We start from the raw sequence: 18,138 nt of genomic DNA on the forward strand, positions 1-18,138 counted from the left end.
TATATACTGCATTTAACGTTAGGTGCATTATATAGATTAACGCTAGGTGTGTTAATTCAGTGGTATAGCTACATAGAGCCCTGGGGGCCTGTCCCCCCAAAATTTCCTCCAGGCCTCTGGTTTTGCTGGCGGGGGTCCCCAACCCCCGCTAGCTGAAGCCTTGTCCAGCGCCGCTCTCCGCCGCCACCACGTTGTCGGCCCTGCTCGCTCCTTTTAGAGAAATTGAGCATGCTCAGTTTCACTTAAAGGAGCGTGCAGGACGTGAGGAGGAAGAGAGAGCAGGGCAGGCAATGTGGTGGCGCCAGAGACCAGTGCTGGAGAAGGCTTCAGGTGGCGGGGGTTGGGGACCCCTGCCAGCCACTTTGCTGCAGAAGGGTGGGGAGTGGCAGGATGGCAGGGGGAGCGGTGAGGTATCAGGGGAACAAGGCAGTGGGGGGGGGGCAGTGGCAGGGCAGCAGACTAAAATATGCCCCCCACCTCAGGCTCTGGCCCCTTCCCACCGCAAGGTCTGGCTATGCCCCTGTGTTGATCAGATGCATCTAGATTTTAGATGCCATTTACAGAATCTGGCCCTAGCTGGTTAAATGAGTGGATAAAGTTAGGACAGTTGAAAGACTTCCTAAATTTATCCTCCAAGCTAACCGTGCACCAATCTGAATATCAGCCAGTACGTGATTAGCTTCCAGGTTGCCACACTAACCTGGATATTGAATGCCAAAAGTTAGACATGCCCCAGCACTGAATATCCAGGGTTAATTCATTCCCCAGCTGACAGTGGCTTTACCACTGTGGGCTGAATATTGATTCCTATATGTCCTTTTGACTTTAAACAAAGTACAGATGGGTGCAACCTGCACGGAGCAGGAAGTACAACTCTGTCCATACTTAGCGTGCATTACCATTTATCTTTAAAGTATCTCCTGGCCTGTAGAAATCTACAGAATGACCAGGCTTGCTAATGCTATGCTCCCAGGACTGGCCCTGCCATGAGGTAGACTAGGTGTCCACCTACAGTGGCAGAATTTGGGGTGCAGCAGTGCAGATCTGGTGCAGTAGCCAGCCTGCCCCTTCATCCCTTCTCCTTGCCGGGCCTGCTGCCTTGCATCCTCCTGGGCCCAAAGCTGTAAGAAGACTATAAATACTGCGCAGTGCCTTTAAGCATAGACCTGCACTCAAGTACTGCCTATCTTGGCCCCCTATGGCAGGAAGACTGTTTGGGGCAGGACACAAGATCTGTACTTACTTCATCTATAGCTTTCGGCCCAAGAGGAGTAAGGGCAGCAGATGATGGAGGCTTGGAAGGGAAGAGGGGGGAGTTGTGGCACAAGGGGTAGGGAAAGGGAAGGGGAGATGAAATGCTGAACTAGGAGGGGGTGTAGGAAAGCAGAGATGAGATGCTGGCTACCTGGGAGAAAGTAAATGGAGGAAGGGGAAGTGTTGGCCTCCTTTGGGGGGACGTATAGAAAGGAAGGAGAGATGTTGGCCACCTAGGGTGGAGTAGAGAGGGGAAGGGGAGATGCTGGCCATCTTGAGGGATGGGGGAAGGGGAGATGCTAGACATCAAAGGGAGGAGGGAATGGGTACTTGAGGGAATAGGTAGTTAAGGGATGGGGAGATGCTGGATTGTGGTAAGGGGTAGGACCCGAAGATGTAGAGGGAGGGGAGAGTCCTGAGCTGCTCATGGAGGGGGGGGGGGGAGGTTGCATGGCTGATATATCACTAATCCTAATCAGAATAATGCTGTGCTACTACTTTGTGAAATATCACTCAAACATGAAATTGCTGATCTGCCGTTGGTGATCTGTAACCTGTTGTTAAAATCGCCCTAAAGACTGGAGGGTAGCCAATCTAACATTAAATTTTTAAAAAGGTTCCATAGGTAATCCGGGCAATTACAGACCAGTAAGCCTGACTTCAGTGCTGGGCAAATAACAGAACTCGTAGACAAACATGGTTTAATGGGACAGAGTCAACCTGGCTTCAGCCAAGCAAAGTCTTGCCTCACCAACCTGCTTCATTTCTTTTGAATATGTGGATAAAGGTGAGCTGGTTGATGAATGTGTATCTCGATTTTCAGAAAGCTTTTGAGCTGTCCTAACTTGGCTGGGTTAGCTATACAGGTCCCGGCACTGGATATTGCCAGCACCCGCATAACCACTGGCTCCTCCCCACTGCTGCCCCTTGCACCACCCCTGACCTGCCTGCTTTTAATATGGGCGGTCAGAGACGATATTCAGCGGCACTGCCCAGTTCAGTGCCGCTGAATATCAGTGGTTGGGCAACTCATTGCAATTTAAACAGGCTGGAGCCCCTCCTGCCCTGCTTAAATTACACTGAATATCAGGCCCAATAAGTTTAACATGAAAAAGACATTTAATAGAAACAATGTTTCACACAACACAATGTACATTAAATGGCATAATAACAATGAAAAATAAACATATATACAAAAACATGTCCAGTTCCTCAAAGGCATGCATGAAAAGCTATTTTTACCACCAGCTATATGGGGTGGATTTTCAAAAGATTTATCCAGCTAACTTTTGAAGTTAATCGGATGGGTGAGCCCGGCTGGCAAGCATGTCTGTATCTTAAATTGAAAGGCAAATTTTGCTGGTCAAAAAGAGACATGGTTAGAGGTCTTCCCAAGGTGAGTTTTTGATTTAGACAGTTTTCATTTTCAGTGCTAACCTGTTAACTTTGACTGTACGACATGCTGCCCTAAATCTAGCCAAACAAATTGTATTGGGCTAAATGTAGAAAAATGTTACACTGAGTTGAAATGTCTGGTTAGAATTAACAGGTAAGATCGCCTGCTTGTCTTACCCATATATAATTGCTCATCTTCACAGCCCTAATATTAAGTGCGAGAAAGCTGGGGCTGAGGGTCAGCCAACACCGCTTTGAATTTTGGCACCAGAAGGGCAAAAGCAATTAGACTGCTGAAAGACAGCACTTCTCCTGCCCCCTCCCACTCAGCACCCCTGGAGAATCCATATGGACAGAGCCAGAAGACCTTCCTTTTCTCTGGCAGAAGGGGTATAATGGTCCTCTTGCCAGCTCTGGGGCACAGTACTGAGTGGGACCTGTTCAGCTACAACATCCCAGGGGAGAGGGGGACCTTCTGGAACTGTAAGTATAGATTTTGGAGGAGTAATGAGTGAGCTGGAGGCAGAGGCATTGTCTTTGGTATTAGGAGAGAGAGAGAGAAAAGGGGGGGGATAAAGAGGGGATTTATTTAGAGTTTGCTCACACCATTTTCAGTAGTAGCTCAAGGTGAATTACATTCAGGTACTCTGGATATTTCTCTGTCCCAGGAGGGCTCACATCTAAGTTTGTACCTGAGACAATGGAGGGTTAAGTAACTTGCCCAAGATCACAAGGGGCAGCAGTGGGATTTGAACTAACCAGCTCTGGACTGCAAGACTGGTGCTCTAACCACTAGGCCACTCCTCCACATAGCAACATTCCATGTAGAATCTCAGATAATATCAACATTCCATATAGAATCTCAAATAGTAGCAACATTCCATGTAAAATCTCAGATAGTAGGAACAGAATCTCAAATAATTTATTTGGATTTTGCTCACACCTTTTTTCAGTAGTAGCTCAAGGTGAGTTATATTCAGGTACACTGGATATTTCTCTGTCCCAGGAAGGCTCACAATCTAAGTTTGTACCTGAGGCAATGGAGGGTTAAGTGACTTGCCCAAGATCACAAGGCACAGCAGTGGGATTTGAACCAGCCACCTCTGGATTGCAAGACCCGTGCTCTAACCACTAGGCCACTCCTCCACTCCAGCTTGATAATTGATAATCAGAAGGAGATTGGGGCTTCAGCTGGAACTCTTTCTTTCGCATTACCCCCCAGATTCTAAATATGTCACCCAGATTTGCGTGTCTAAGATGTGCATGTAGATTAATTGAGTATAATAAGACCTAACAACCAATTATTGATGTTAATTGGCTCTCATTAAAATTTGCTTGTGCATAAGGCTGCACGCTATTGTATAAGGCAAGGTTCCTAATTCTACTAGCGTGTAACTCAAAAGGGGGCACGGCCATGGGTGGTGTAATTATAGAATACAACGTCAGCGTACCTAACTTGGATGCCAGCATTTACACCAGGTTTCAGCAGATGTAAGTCTGGCAGCTAAAGTTAGGCATGGAATCAGCACTACTGTGCTTAAGGTGACAAATTTTGAGCACCATTTATTGACTCCAGTCCTAAATAGCAGGAGAGAGGGCAAGGAATCAATTTTTAGCAAAAGGGTGATTTTTTTTTTTTAATTTATTTGGCTATGAATGGGGGAAGTCCTGAACCCTGGCTGGCCATATTTGGGATCCCTTTCACTAAACCATGCTAGCAATTCCCACATGGCAAATGTGACAAAGCCCATTTGAATTGAATGGGCTTTGCCACACTGGCAAATCACTGGGAATCACTAGTGTGGTTTAGAAAAAGGGGCCCTTAGGCTGGCTTTTGTACCCCACTAGATTTAGAAAGTCAATCACATGGTTAAGGCTGAAACTATGTGCTGGGTTCCCAACTTGCTTCCATCACATAACCCTGCCCCCCCCCCCCCCCCAAACCTGTCCAAAATGTTATCCCCTAACTGTAGCTACCCTGTAAAATGTAAGAGGCATAACTTAACTGCTTATCCTCGTGAATTTTCAAAGGCTTTACATTAAGCACAACTTGATTGCAAGCCCCCTTTCAAGCTGCTGTTCAGCATTTAAATCTCCTGTATGTTATTTCCTGAAAGGCTTGCACGAATGCAGGATTCCAAAATATAAAAATCCGTGAAATAAAAAAATAAAAAAAAAATAGACCCATGTCCCTCTCCTGCAGTCAACAAGTGTAAGGAATAATTGCATTCATAGACTGGCAGGGAAGAAGGTGTAAATATTACGGTTCCTTTTTTCAAATACAAGCACCCCCGTGGTTATTTAAGAGGAGAAACGGTGACCGGTGCTTTCACGAGCAGTCAGCGAGCAATGTAAGACTGGCAGAGCTCAAGACCTCGTGGCGCACGACACGTCAGTAAAAACAACTAAGCTGTACCCTCCCCACCCCTTCCAGCTCAACTTCACTCATCGCCAGAACTGGGGGGGGAGGGGGGAGTTGGGCTCACAGCTTCCTCCTCATCTGCATTCTCAAACTCTCCAGCAGGGGATGACCTGGAGAAGGGATTGTTCGCTCTCGCTTTCTCTGTCACACACGTTCCCTCCCCCTCCGGCTCGGTCGCGCACACACACCGTCTCTTTTCATCCTCTCTGTGCATTGCCAGGCTGCCTGAGCTCAGACGAGGAGGAGCGGAGCGGAGGGCTGCTTCCTGCCCTTGAGTGTTTCACACCAGCACCCTGCGCCTTTCCTTCCCCAAACCTTCAGAAGCTCTTCACCGGTTGGTCCCGGGGTGGAGAGGAGAGAGAATAAAGGAAAGCTCTTAACTCCAGTCTCTCTCTCCCTCCCCATGATGGATAATTGCACAGGAAAGTAAAAGTGGCGGAGTGCAGCTCTGAAGTGATGTACTACATCGTTAAGGTAAGATTGGCAGGGTAGGGAGGGGGGGGGGGGGGGTGACAGGGGCTCCGGGGCTTCAGCTCTGTGTACGGGGCACTCTGAAGAGCTTTCTGTGGGTAGGGGCAGCGGGAGACTAAGTTTAGTGGCCACCGTATGCTGGAGAAGTGGCTTAATTATATGCCTATTAATTAGAGAGAGAGAAAAGACCGCTTTGAAAAATCGGAAGCATGCAAAGTGTGCGAAATTGATCGCTTTGATAAATTGAGCCCTGTCGAGTAAACGATTTGTTCTTAAAGATAGCTAAGAAGTGAATCCAACCACTTAATAAAAACGAGCCCCCCCCCCCCCCCCGATAACCTTCGCGCTACTTCTTTTTAACCCCTTGGTCTCCAAGTCGACGCTCTGGACGCAATGTGAATGAACCTCGGTCTTGCCTATAAGGCAAAGTCCAGCTTTTCTTCCACGGGGTAGCAAAGTTATGGCACGCTAGTTCAGAAAATGTTTTAATTTAATCACTAGTAAAAAAAAGTTGCTGTTTGGAGAGAAACGTTACTGCAGAGTCTCTCTGCCTTTTGCTGACCTTTAAAAACTGTCAGGCTGCCCCTAGGACCACTTCATTCCCCCCCCCCCCCCCCTCCTCCGATATTCAGTTTGACAAAAGAAAAGCCAACGTGTTGGACAATCCTCAGTCTAACCCGATAAATCCCCACTGTCCCTTCACATCGTCCATGTCTCTCTCATCTCTTCTTTCCCATCCATTTCCCTGCCATCTCTCTTTTTTTTCTTTTTTTACCTCTGTGCTCATAGGTTTCCCTCTTCCTGTCGGTCACAACTCTCTGCCCCCTCCAAGCTACATTATTTTCCCCTTCTCTTTCTGCACCCCTCCTATGGGGGGGGGGGGGGGCATTGTATAATCTAGGTGGCTGCATTTACACACCCTTTGTATGCACAAATAGAACTTATGCATATTAAGTGTGCATTTATCCATGCAAGTGCCAGCAGAGCATTCTGTAATGGCAGGAATGGGCAGAGCATGGGTAGGACATGGGTGGGGACCCAGCTATGCAGGTAACTTACTGTAAGCTATGCACATTCCTTCCACGTTTAGGCACCTGCATTCATGCCAGGTCTGTGGATGGCATAAGTGCAGGCATGCAAATGTTACGTGTGCTGATACTAGGTTATACCAGGATTTTAAAATGGAAGCAGGGTACCCAGGCGCTGTTGATTTTATTTATTTATCAAATTTATATCCTGCAGTATCTGACCCATCGAAGCAGGTTAGAAAAGAACATATGTACATATTACGATACCTCTAAACAAAAATCACAACATAAAATAGAGAATCATTAGAGCCTAGAAAATATAGAATAAGATCCAAGTATGCAGCCTTGGGCCATCGGAATGGAAATGCCCAGTTGCAGAATTTCCTCCTATATATTTTCTGTCCTCTTATTCAGTCTCTTCATTTCCACTCTCTTCCCTCTTCTCTCATATTTCCCTACTCTCAGTGGCCCCCTTGGTCTCTAATTAGGCAAAGGAATAAGGCTCCCTTCAACAGACTTTCCTGAAAATTCCAGGTCCTAAAGGCTGGCTAGAGCTTTGCAACTTGTTTAGGTGCCTTCAAAGAGCCTGTGGGTCCCTGCTGATATCAAATATTAATTTCCCTCTACCTGCTCTCTTACCTTTGAAGGTCCTTTTCCGTATTTACAGTGATAGTCATAAATTCTTTCAGAACTTTCACTGCGGGTGATTTGTGTGTAGGAGAATGACAGTGTTTTTAGATTTCACAAGAAGCCCAATAAAATATATATATTTGTTTCTCTTGCTTCTTTTAGCTTGCTATTGCTTTTTCTTAGAATTCAAGAGCCTAAAATGAACTATTTCTCTAAGAAGGTTTTTCAGATTGTCCCTTCCGGGCTCTGGATAACATTTTCCGTTCTTTAGGAAGTCCAGCTCAGGGTATTCCATCTCACTTTCTGACAAGTTGTTTAAAAAGAGTGCATTTTCTCTGCAGATGAAACCCAGATCTGTATACTCCAAGCATCAGATTATAATAAAGTGATACCTTAAAAAAAATTTAATCTAACCAACAGCAAACTACAGATAAAGTTGACTTTTTAAAAGATGGTCCAGATCAGGTCATTTTCTGTTTGGTTTATGGCAATAATATGTGGGTCTGGAAGGGAATTTCTCTCAAAACCGCTATGATACAACTCCTCAGATAGAATCACTAATAATAAGTAGTAATAATAATAATAAGTTTTGCAAAACAGTTCTGCCATTTTTGCTTCCACTAAATAAAATGAACATCTGCAGATGTACGAGATTTATGCATTATAAATTAGTATGTTTGCATATCTATGACGGGAGAAATAGTTTTGCATTTATATATTGAAATCTTTAGCTGCTGTGTGTAAATATGCACATGAGATGAATGTGTTTATTTACATCAGGCTGTTTTCTTTGTTAAGTTCAGACCATATCAAGCAATACAGTCTATTTTGTGTCAGTTAACATCTTTGTATGATCAGGTGGTACCAGGATATTGGGTCATTCTCATTTAGTATTAATATTATTCTTTATTAACCCCTTATCTTAGTTGAAGGCAAATTTATTTCCCTTCCTCACGACAGACAACATTGATTTGTAAACATTACATTTTATTTGTACTGTGTTTTTTTTTTTTTTTTAATGTAGCGCCCTTCTCCAACTGGAACAGGGTTGCAGAAAATGCTAATTCAAGGTTTTAACAAACAAATATTGAGTAAGTGGAGCTGCTACTGCAGTAAGAAAAGGTTTAAAGGATTTCAAATAAAAAATAAAATGTCAAGAAACCTTTTATAGCAGTGGAATTTTGCCCAGGGAACATAATTACTTCTTCAGTTCTGGTTTCAGTTGATATATCACAATCATAGAAATTAAGAGTTCAGTGATATTTCCCTTGAACTAAAAGTACCGTAGCTGAAACAAGTCAGAGATGAATGCTTTGCATAAGTTTACAGATCCATGCTTATTTAACTAGCCAAATGTTTAGGGAGAGTAATGGGTACTGCAGTGCATGAGATGTTTGATCGGAACTAAGGATCAGTGCCATGGCAGCAGTTGACGCTTCAAGTTTATTAACATGTGCTATCCCGCCCTACGGAAAACCTGCAGAGCGGCTTACATTCTAAAACATGAAAAATAAATTGTGGTATCGTGGATCACGTGAACATGATGGAAAGGTAAAGGGGGAGGGGTAGAACTACAGTATCTGATAGGACAGAGGGTAGGATGAAAACATAAGAGGGTGCTTCAATGCATTCAGGACTCATCCCAATAGGTTCGCCGATATGAACAGAAAACGGGGATCTAATAGAAAGCATCTTTAAATTAAAAAAAAAAAAAGTCTTGAGATCTGTCTTGAATTTATCTAAAGAAGTCTGCAGGTGAAGAGATGCTGGGAGAGAAATCCATAACTGTGCAGATAATTGAGTGTCTGGTATGTTTGTGTTTGCATGTTAGTGGGAACCACTTAACGGGCTTTGATGGGATGATCTAAGCGTTCTTGATGGACTATAAGGCGTAAGGTAGCATGAAAGACAAAATGGTTCACCAGAGGTCAAAACTTTAAGGACTAATAATAATACCATATAGGTAATGCAGTGAGCAAGTGGTAGCCAATGAGCATCTTTCAGGTGACAGGTGACGTGATCATATTTCCGTATGTTGATGATAAGCTGAATTGCAGTATTCTGAATGATCAGTAAGTGATGGCATTTTTTAACCCTAAGTCTTTTATAAAGAGAATTACAGTAATCGAATTGATTGATGAACAGATTGGATCAATATGTTAAGTGCTGAAGGAAGAATCAAATAATGTATTAAACAAATCAGTTGGAGTTGGTAGAAAGAGCACCAAACCACTTGAGAAATTTAGGACTTAAAAGTAAGTTCAGAATCTAAAAGGACTCCCGGAATACTAATAGTCTCAACCTGGAGAACTGAAATATTAAAGAGAAGAAGAGGCGTAGGTGAAGCTGTATTATCTCTTTCAGTGAAAAGAATAGACTAGATTTTGGGGGATTTAGTACATGGTTATATTCGTAGAGTCAATTTGCAATCTGAGATGGTTTGGTACTTATAGTAGAGATCTCATGGGAAGCACAAGTATCTAAAGTACAGAGGACCTGGATATTTTCTGTATAGACATACATAGTGAGATTAAGAATTTGGGCCAGAGTCAACAGCGGGCAAGAAAAATGTTGAATAATGTAGGAGATAATATTGAGGCTTGAGGGACTCCTAAACCAGGGCTGAATGGACTGGAGGATGAGTTATGGGAAGTAACTGTATATACACGGTTCTCTAGATAAGAGGAAAACCAGTCCAATGCAGTTTCATTAAGACCAATAAGTTGTAGGTGGTGGAGGAGAATTAGAAAAATCAACTAAATCAAAAGTGACAGAAAGATCGAGGGACAATAGAAGGACAGATTTGGCCTGGTCTAGAGAATGATAGATGGAAGTGGTGATTCCTAATAAAGTAGGTTTTTGTACTATGATGTTGTCAAAATGCTGTCTGATTGGGATGAAGTACATGAGTCTCAGTAATGTAGTCAACTGAGATTGAACCACAGATTCAATAACCTTAGCAATGAAACGGAGATTAGCAATGGGATGGTAGTTGTTAAGATTAGTAACTGATACAGTAGCATCCTTGACCCTGGGGCATGTAGTGGCTGATTTCCAATTATCAGGAATTGTCCCAGATGATAGACTAAGAGTAATCATAGAATGAATAAAAGGAAGCAATGAATCAAGGGAGCGTTTAACCAAAGCGGACGGAATAGAGCCAGTTGTTACGGTTGTTGTTTTCATAACCTTGAAAGGGTTGGCAGGTTGAACTGAGACAAGGTGCTACAGGGTACAGCAGTGATTGTTAAGGAGAATGGAGATAACTGAGAGGTTGTCAAGGGTTGAAGACTATTTTGCTAAGTGATAATTTTGAACAAAGAGGCACTCTCTCTGTCTTCAGGCCTCCTGTTGAGGTTCGAGGTAGGTCTAGTGTAGGGTTCTGGAGATAATCAATAGAAATAAAACAAAATAAAACATGGAAAAGAAAATAAGATGATACCTTTTTATTTCTTGATTAGCTTTCGAAGGTTGCCCTTCTTCGTCAGATCGGAAATAAGAAAATGTTGGTAGATGACAGTATATATAAGTGAAACATCGAAGCATTCCATTGACAGTCTAACAGGATGGGGGTGGATAGGTGAGAGACAGGAAGAGGGACAGGGAGATATGCATGGAGACAGGAGGGTGAGAAAGCAGTACGATTTTCAAAGCAGTACAATTTTATGGTTTATAATGGGCTAGAAAACCCAGATCTTTGTTATGTCCGGTCTGGGGGTTCTGGAGAGAGAGACCCCAGGCTTGCAGCTTGCTGACTGAGTGATAGGATTAGGGGGAAAAGACTCGGCAGGTGCAATCATAGGGCCCTTTTACAATTATTTGGTAAACAATGCACAAATTATGCAAGTGTTAGCTGTGTGTTGAGGATAATTTGAGCTAAAGTGCACGCCGGGTTCGGAAGTGGGAACTGGATGGTTTGTGGGCAGAAAATGGACATGGACTGTACATTGCAGCTAGTGCCACATGTCACTTGTGCAGTTAACAGAGATAAAAGAAGTGGGGAAAGTAAACCAGGCTTACCCAAAGAACTGGGACCAAACAAATAATAATAAAATCAACACAGTTTTATTAATGTTTCCTTAGAAATGACTCGACACAACGTTGTGTTTCGGCCTATTGCATCAGTGCTTACTCCAGTGCCTTACGGTTTGACACAACGGTCTTTTTTAAGACCAACTTTATGCTGCTATTTCAAGCCTTCCGTTTTTCAACCTAAATGTAAAATTAGACCATCAGTCTTTCCTTAAGACGTAAGACTCCTGATGCAGGCCGCCAGGCCGAAACACAACGTTGTGTCGCGTCATTTCTAAGGAAACGTTAATAAAGTTGATTTTATTATTAATTATTTCTTTGGTCCCAGTTCTTTGGATAAGCCTGGCTTACTTTTCCCACTTCTTTTATCTCTGTTTGCTGCCCCGTGGGATCTATTGAGTTCTCCACGTACGTGGATCCTCTTTAACTTGCTACTACTACTTAACGTTTCTAAAGCGCTACTAGGGTTACGCAGGGCTGTACAATTTAACATAGAGGGACAGTCCCTGCTCAAGGAGCTTACAATCTAAAAGACAAGTGAACAGTCAGTCCGAAAGGGCAGTCAATTGGGGCAGTCTGGATTTACTGAACGGTAAAAGTTAGGTGCCGAACGCAGCATTGAAGAGGTGGGCTTTAAGCAAAGACTTGAAGATGGGCAGGGAGGGGGCTTGGCGTAAGGGCTCAGGAAGGTTGTTCCGGGCACAGGATGAGGCGAGGCAGAATGAGCGGAGCCTGGAGTTGGCGGTGGTGGAGAAGGGTACTGAGAGGAGGGATTTGTCCTGTGAACGGAGGTTTCGGGTGGGAAGGTAAGGGGAGATGAGGGTAGAAAGGTAGTGAGGGGCGGCAGACTGAGTGCATTTGTAGGTAAGAAGGAGAAGCTTGAATTGAATGCGGTATCTGATTGGAAGCCAGTGAAGTGACCTCAGGAGAGGGGTGATAAGAGTATATCGGTTCTGGCAGAATATAAGACGTGCGGCAGAGTTCTGAACAGATTGAAGGGGGGATAGGTGGCTAAGTGGGAGGCCAGTGAGGAGTAAGTTGCAATAGTCAAGGCGAGAGGTAATGAGAGCGTGGACGAGAGTTCGGGTGGTGTGTTCAGAGAGGAAAGGGCGAATTTTGCTGATGTTAAAGAGGAAGAAGCGACAGGTCTTGGCTATCTGCTGCATATGTGCAGAGAAGGAGAGGGAGGAGTCGAAGATGACTCGGAGGTTGCGGGCAGATGAGACGGGGAGGATGAGGGTGTTATCAACTGAGATAGAAAGTGGTGCAGTTAACACAGGTGCACCAATAAGAAGAAAGTAGATGTCATTGTATGTGTGGGATTATTGTAAACCACTGTCAAGTTGTCCCTTTGGTGGTTTTTTTTTTTTTTTTTTTTTTTTTACTTGGTTTTTGCTTTCAGAGATTTGTTTACAGTTAAGTGTTTAGGCTGCACTTTTGCAACAGCAGCAAGAGCACAGCTTTATTTTGGAGAAAAATGTCAGGGTGACTTTTCGGTTTTACAGTCCTCTGTTTTAAGTGCTTTTCACGTAAAAAGACAGTGTACGCAGAAAAATACATGCAGCCTGCGGAACATAAAAGAACCAGGAAATATGTGATAGTAGGAAATTCTGTAAGCTTTTTATCTTCAGAAACAAGGATTCATTCATAGTTCTTGAGAAGCACCGTCCACCTACTTCTCTTTGGACAATTGCTGGAATTTTAAGAGTCTGAGTCAAATCTTCTGTCACATAAGACTGGATGGTAGGAGACAGTACAGATGTGTTACTGGCTGCAGGAATATGACTTGCTACTGCATAGAATCGGAGAAGAAACTTTCCACTTTCCCTTGTCCCAGGACGCGAGATTCGCACAACAGCACACATTGAACACTTGTACTGGAAATTTATACAAGTCAAAATAAAAAAGAAATAGATCCGCCTCTGTGTCATACATTTGCAGAGAATCTGTCCTCCCTCCCCCCCCCCCTTGAAAATGTTTTTAAAAAATTCAATCATGAATACTGGGAAAGAAATTGTTGTGTTTTCAGCTTTCTGTGTTTGTTTTCTTGGGTTAAAACGAAAGCTAATATACAACAAAAGCATACAATACCATTTTTTTTTTCTGTTGAAAGGTATTGGAAATATTTTTAAGGATATGTAGATATACCAGCATTCCCTAAGGAGTCCTTTTACTAAGCTGTGGTAAAAAAAAATGGCCTTAGTGCATTGTTATGCAAGTCATTCCTGCATGCTAATGCCATAAGAACATAAGAGTAGCCATACTGGGTCAGACCAATGGTCCATCTAGCCCAGTATCCTGTTTTCCAAACAGTGGCCAAGCCAGGTCACAAGTACCTGGCAGAAACCCAAATTGTGGCAACATTCTATGTAGAACCCCAAAGAGTAGCAACATTCTATTCAGAATCCCAAAGAGTAGCAACATTCCATTCAGAATCTCAAATAGTAGCAACATTCTATGTAGAACCCCAAAGAGTAGCAACATTCTATTCAGAACCCCAAAGAGTAGCAACATTCTATTCAGAACCCCAAAGAGTAGCAACATTCTATGTAGAACCCCAAAGAGTAGCAACATTCTATTCAGAATCCCAAAGAGTAGCAACATTCCATGTAGAACCCCAAAGAGTAGCAACATTCTATTCAGAATCCCAAAGAGTAGCAACATTCCATGTAGAACCCCAAAGAGTAGCAACATTCCATTCAGAATCTCAAAGAGTAGCAACATTTCGTGTAGAACCCCAAATCGTGGCAACACTCCGTACTACAAATCCCAGGGCAAGCAGTTGCTTCCCATGTCTGTCTCAATAGCAGACTATGGACTTTTCCTCCAGGAATTTGTCCAAACCTTTTTAATACCCAGATACGCTAACCACTGTTACCACCTCCTCTGGCAAAGAGTTCCAGATCTTAACTATTCGTTGAGTGAAAAAATATTTCCTCCTATTTGTTTTAAAAGTATTTCCAAGTAACTTCCTCGAGTGTCCACTAGTCGTTGTACTTTTGAAACGAGTAAAAAATCGATTTACTTCTACTCGTTCTACACCACTCAGGATTTTGTAGACCTCAATCATATCTCCCCTCATCCGTCTCTTTTCCAAACTGAAGAGCCCTAACCTCTTTACCCTTTCCTCATACGAGAGGACTTCCATCCCCTTTATCATTTTGGTCGCTCTTTTTTGAACCTTTTCTAATTCCGCGATATCTTTTTTGAGATAACGGCGACCAGAACTGAACGCAATACTCAAGGTGTGGATGCACCATGGAGCGATAGAAAGGCATTATAGTATTTTCAGTCTTATTCACCATCCCTGTGTTTACTGTGCACCAATCTGGAGCTACCATCGGCCCAATGCAGGCACTGGAAGTAATTCCACCCCACCACGCAGCATTTCCAGCAGTAGTGGAAATATTCAAAAAATATTTCCGCAGGGGGTTTACCTGGCAGTAATTGGGCAGCACTGTGTGCTACTCTAGCATGGGAGCCCTTACTGCCACCTCAATGGGTGGCAGTAAGTGCTCCCTCCTCCCCCCCCCCCCCCGCATGGCCACATGGCAAGAGCAATCTTACCGCATGGCCTCGTGTTTGTTCGGCATTTTTACTCAGGGGTCTTTTTACTAAGCTGCGTAAGCATCGATGCGCGCCCAACATGTGCCAAAATGAAGTTACCGCCTGACTACTGTGTGGCTATTGCTGTAATTTCATTTTTTGTGCACATAGTAACATAGTAGATGATGGCAGAAAAAGACCTGCACGGTCCATCCAGTCTGCCCAACAAGATAACTCATATGTGCTACTTTTTGTGTTTACCCTACTTTGATTTGTACCTGTGCTCTTCAGGGCACAGACCGTATAAGTCTGCCCAGCACTATCCCCGCCTCCCAACTACCAGCCCCGCCTCCCAATCACTGGCTCTGGCACAGACCGTATAAGTCTGCCCAGCTCTATCCTCGCCTCCCAACCACCAGCCCCGCCTCCCAACCACCGGCTCTGGCACAGACCATACAAGTCTGCCCAGCACTATCCCCGCCTCCCAACCACCAGCCCCGCCTCCCAACCACCGGCTCTGGCACAGACCGTACAAGTCTGCCCAGCACTATCCCCGCCTCCCAACCACCAGTCCCGCCTCCCAACTCTGGCTCTGGCACAGACCGTATAAGTCTTCCCAGCACTATCCCCGCCTCCCTACCACCAGCCTCGCCTCCCGATCTTGACTAAGCTCCTGAGGATCCATTCCTTCGGCACAGGATTCCTTTATGCTTGTCCCACGCATGTTTGAATTCCGTTACTGTTTTCATTTCTACCACCTCCCGCGGGAGGGCATTCCAAGCATCCACTACTCTCTCCGTAAAAAAATACTTCCTGACATTTTTCTTGAGTCTGCCCCTCTTCAATCTCATTTCATGTCCTCTCGTTCTACCATCTTCCCATCTCCGGAAAAGGTTCGTTTGCGGATTAATACCTTTGAAATATTTGAACGTCTGTATCATATCACCCCTGTTTCTCCTTTCCTCCAGAGTATACATGTTTAGTTCAGCAAGTCTCTCCTCATACGTCTTGTAACGCAAATCCCATACCATTCTCGTAGCTTTTTTTTGCACCGCTTCAATTCTTTTTGCATCCTTAACAAGATACGGCCTCCAAAACAACACAATACTCCAGGTGGGGCCTCACCAATGACTTCTGCACATCCGCTACACTCATCTGAAAAATGTTTTTTATTTTCTGGCGCATGTATCGGTCGTGCACCAAGTGGCATTTGGCATGCTTAGGTCATTTCCTCCCGGTTACCGTGTGAGTCTTTACCACTAGGTCAATGGCTGATGGTAAGGTCTCATACCCAAAATGGACGCATGGCAATTTTCATTGTGCCGCATGTCCATTTTCCGCAAAAAAAAGGCCTTTTTTACAGGTGCCCTAAAAAATGGATCAGTGCGCACCCAAAACCCGTGCCTACACTACCGCAAGCCATTTTTTAGCTTGCCTTTGTAAAAGGACCCTTCACCGCAGTAAAAAGAGCCTCGGTGCGTGGTAAAAATGACCCCCGCCGCTAGCTCAGTGCCCCTTTTACCAAAGTTTAGTCAAAGGGCGCCTTAGTGATGACACCTAGTAGAGTCTATTTTTCTTCCATATTTCAGGACAAACTTATAAATTCACTTCGTTCAAGATAAAAGAAGGATGTAAAAACCATTCTATTCAACTGATTCTATTTTGCACTTTTATCCTACCATAGCAATTCAGAAAAATGGCCCAAAATGACTTAAAATGCAAGCCTAAAGTACAACAGATTACACTTCATGAATGCAAATCAAAGCAATGCAATACGAATAGCAGACACCTCAGAAAACATTTGCAAATGCTTTGGTATTCACCCACCCCCAAAACCAACCCAAGCAAACCTTTCTCCACTATCCTATCACGTAGCTGTCCATGATCAGCATGCTACAAATTGGGGTTTTGAGTATCTGGGAATAATGCAGTCGACGGTGAGCAAAACGCTTACCGCCAAAAGCTGAATATTGACCCCTAAAGTCTTAAATATAGAAGCATAAAAAGTGGGTAGTGATGGGGGTGGATTTAGGGTAGGAAAAAGAAGTTAGGAGCTTAGCACAGATTTTCTAGCACTATCCTCGTATGTTTATTAAAAAGTTAGGGCTTCTTTTACAAAGCTGTGCTACCGATTCCCGCGTGGCAAATGAGAGGAAGCCCAAAGGAATTGAATGGGTTTACTCTCATTTGCCGCACTGGGAATCAGTAGGGCTGCTTTGTAAAAGAGGCCCTTAACTTAAAAGACCAAAGTGGTTCCATAAATCTAGGAAAATGAATGGCAGGTTTAAATTTATGAGCATAACTTTTATGCTTCTAAATTAAGTTGAATTTTTAGCTGAAAACGTAGGGGGTCCTTTTACCAAGGTATGTGAAAAAGTGCCCTGCGCTAGCGGCACGGCTGTTTTCCCCATGTGCCAGGGCCCTTTTTACCCCAGCAGGTAAAGAGACCTCTGGCACACGTAGCTATGGCCATGGGACGGGGAACACTTACCACCATCCATTGAGGTGGTGATAAGGGCTCTCGCATTAATCAGGTGGTAACCGGGCAGCATGTGGTGATGACGGATTACCACCGAGTTACCGCTGCGCAAGCTATTTCTGGGGGGGGGTTCTTTTTCCCCCGGAAATGGCGCACGCTCAGGGCGGGACTACTGCCAGCAGCCGCATTGGGCTGGTGGTAGTCCTGGAAGAGCAAGTAATAAGCCCGCGTTGGGCTTGCCGCCAGTGACGTAGCTAGGTGGGGTGCCAGGGGAGCGGCCGCTCCCCCAAACGGAGTTGTGCCCGCGCCTATTTTTTTTTCATCCTGTGCACTGAAAATGTGTGCCGGCGGAAGTCCGCCCGTGCCGTCAACCTGGCTCCGCTTCTACTTACCGCCACTCTGTAAAAGTGCCCCTTAGGCTACTAAGTTTGGCTAGAAATAGAGCACAAATTTAGGAGGATAACTTTGGAGCATAAATTTAAGAGATCAGCATTTTCTTAAAATTGGGCCCATACTAACACAGTAAATGACTACAAATGAAGAACCACATGGTCAATCCTTTCTGCCCAACAATTTGACTGCTACGTAACTTAATTATTCAATGTTATGTGAAGTCAACATATAAAATAATGTGCCATTATATCCACCCCTATTCTACACATAATTCGCTACTCGGTTACAATATCTGAAAGCTGGTAATATTAGGCTTCTTTTCTGGCATTGTTATAAATGTGCACATACAGACCGTAGACGTCTCTATGGGCCCTGTTTATAAAGGCACGCTAGCATTTTTAGTGCGTGCTAAAAATTAATGTGCGCTAACCGTATAGACACCCATTGGAATATTATAGGCATCTACACTGTTAGCACATGCTAATTTT

The 18,138-nt window shown here is 44.1% G+C and overlaps 1 protein-coding gene across 1 annotated transcript in view; it reads left to right on the forward strand.

Moving 5' to 3' along the window:
* Positions 1-5,260: 5,260 nt before the first annotated feature.
* The window catches only part of CDH22 (cadherin 22), a 426,692-nt gene continuing 413,814 nt past the window's right edge, over positions 5,261-18,138 (forward strand). Inside the window, exon 1 of the mRNA XM_030212813.1 lies at positions 5,261-5,545. The gene's annotated coding sequence lies outside the window, so the exon portion shown is untranslated. The remainder of the gene's footprint in view (positions 5,546-18,138) is intronic.

Source organism: Microcaecilia unicolor, chromosome 8, assembly GCF_901765095.1.
Source record: "Microcaecilia unicolor chromosome 8, aMicUni1.1, whole genome shotgun sequence".
In the NCBI taxonomy this organism is placed as follows: domain Eukaryota; kingdom Metazoa; phylum Chordata; class Amphibia; order Gymnophiona; family Siphonopidae; genus Microcaecilia; species Microcaecilia unicolor.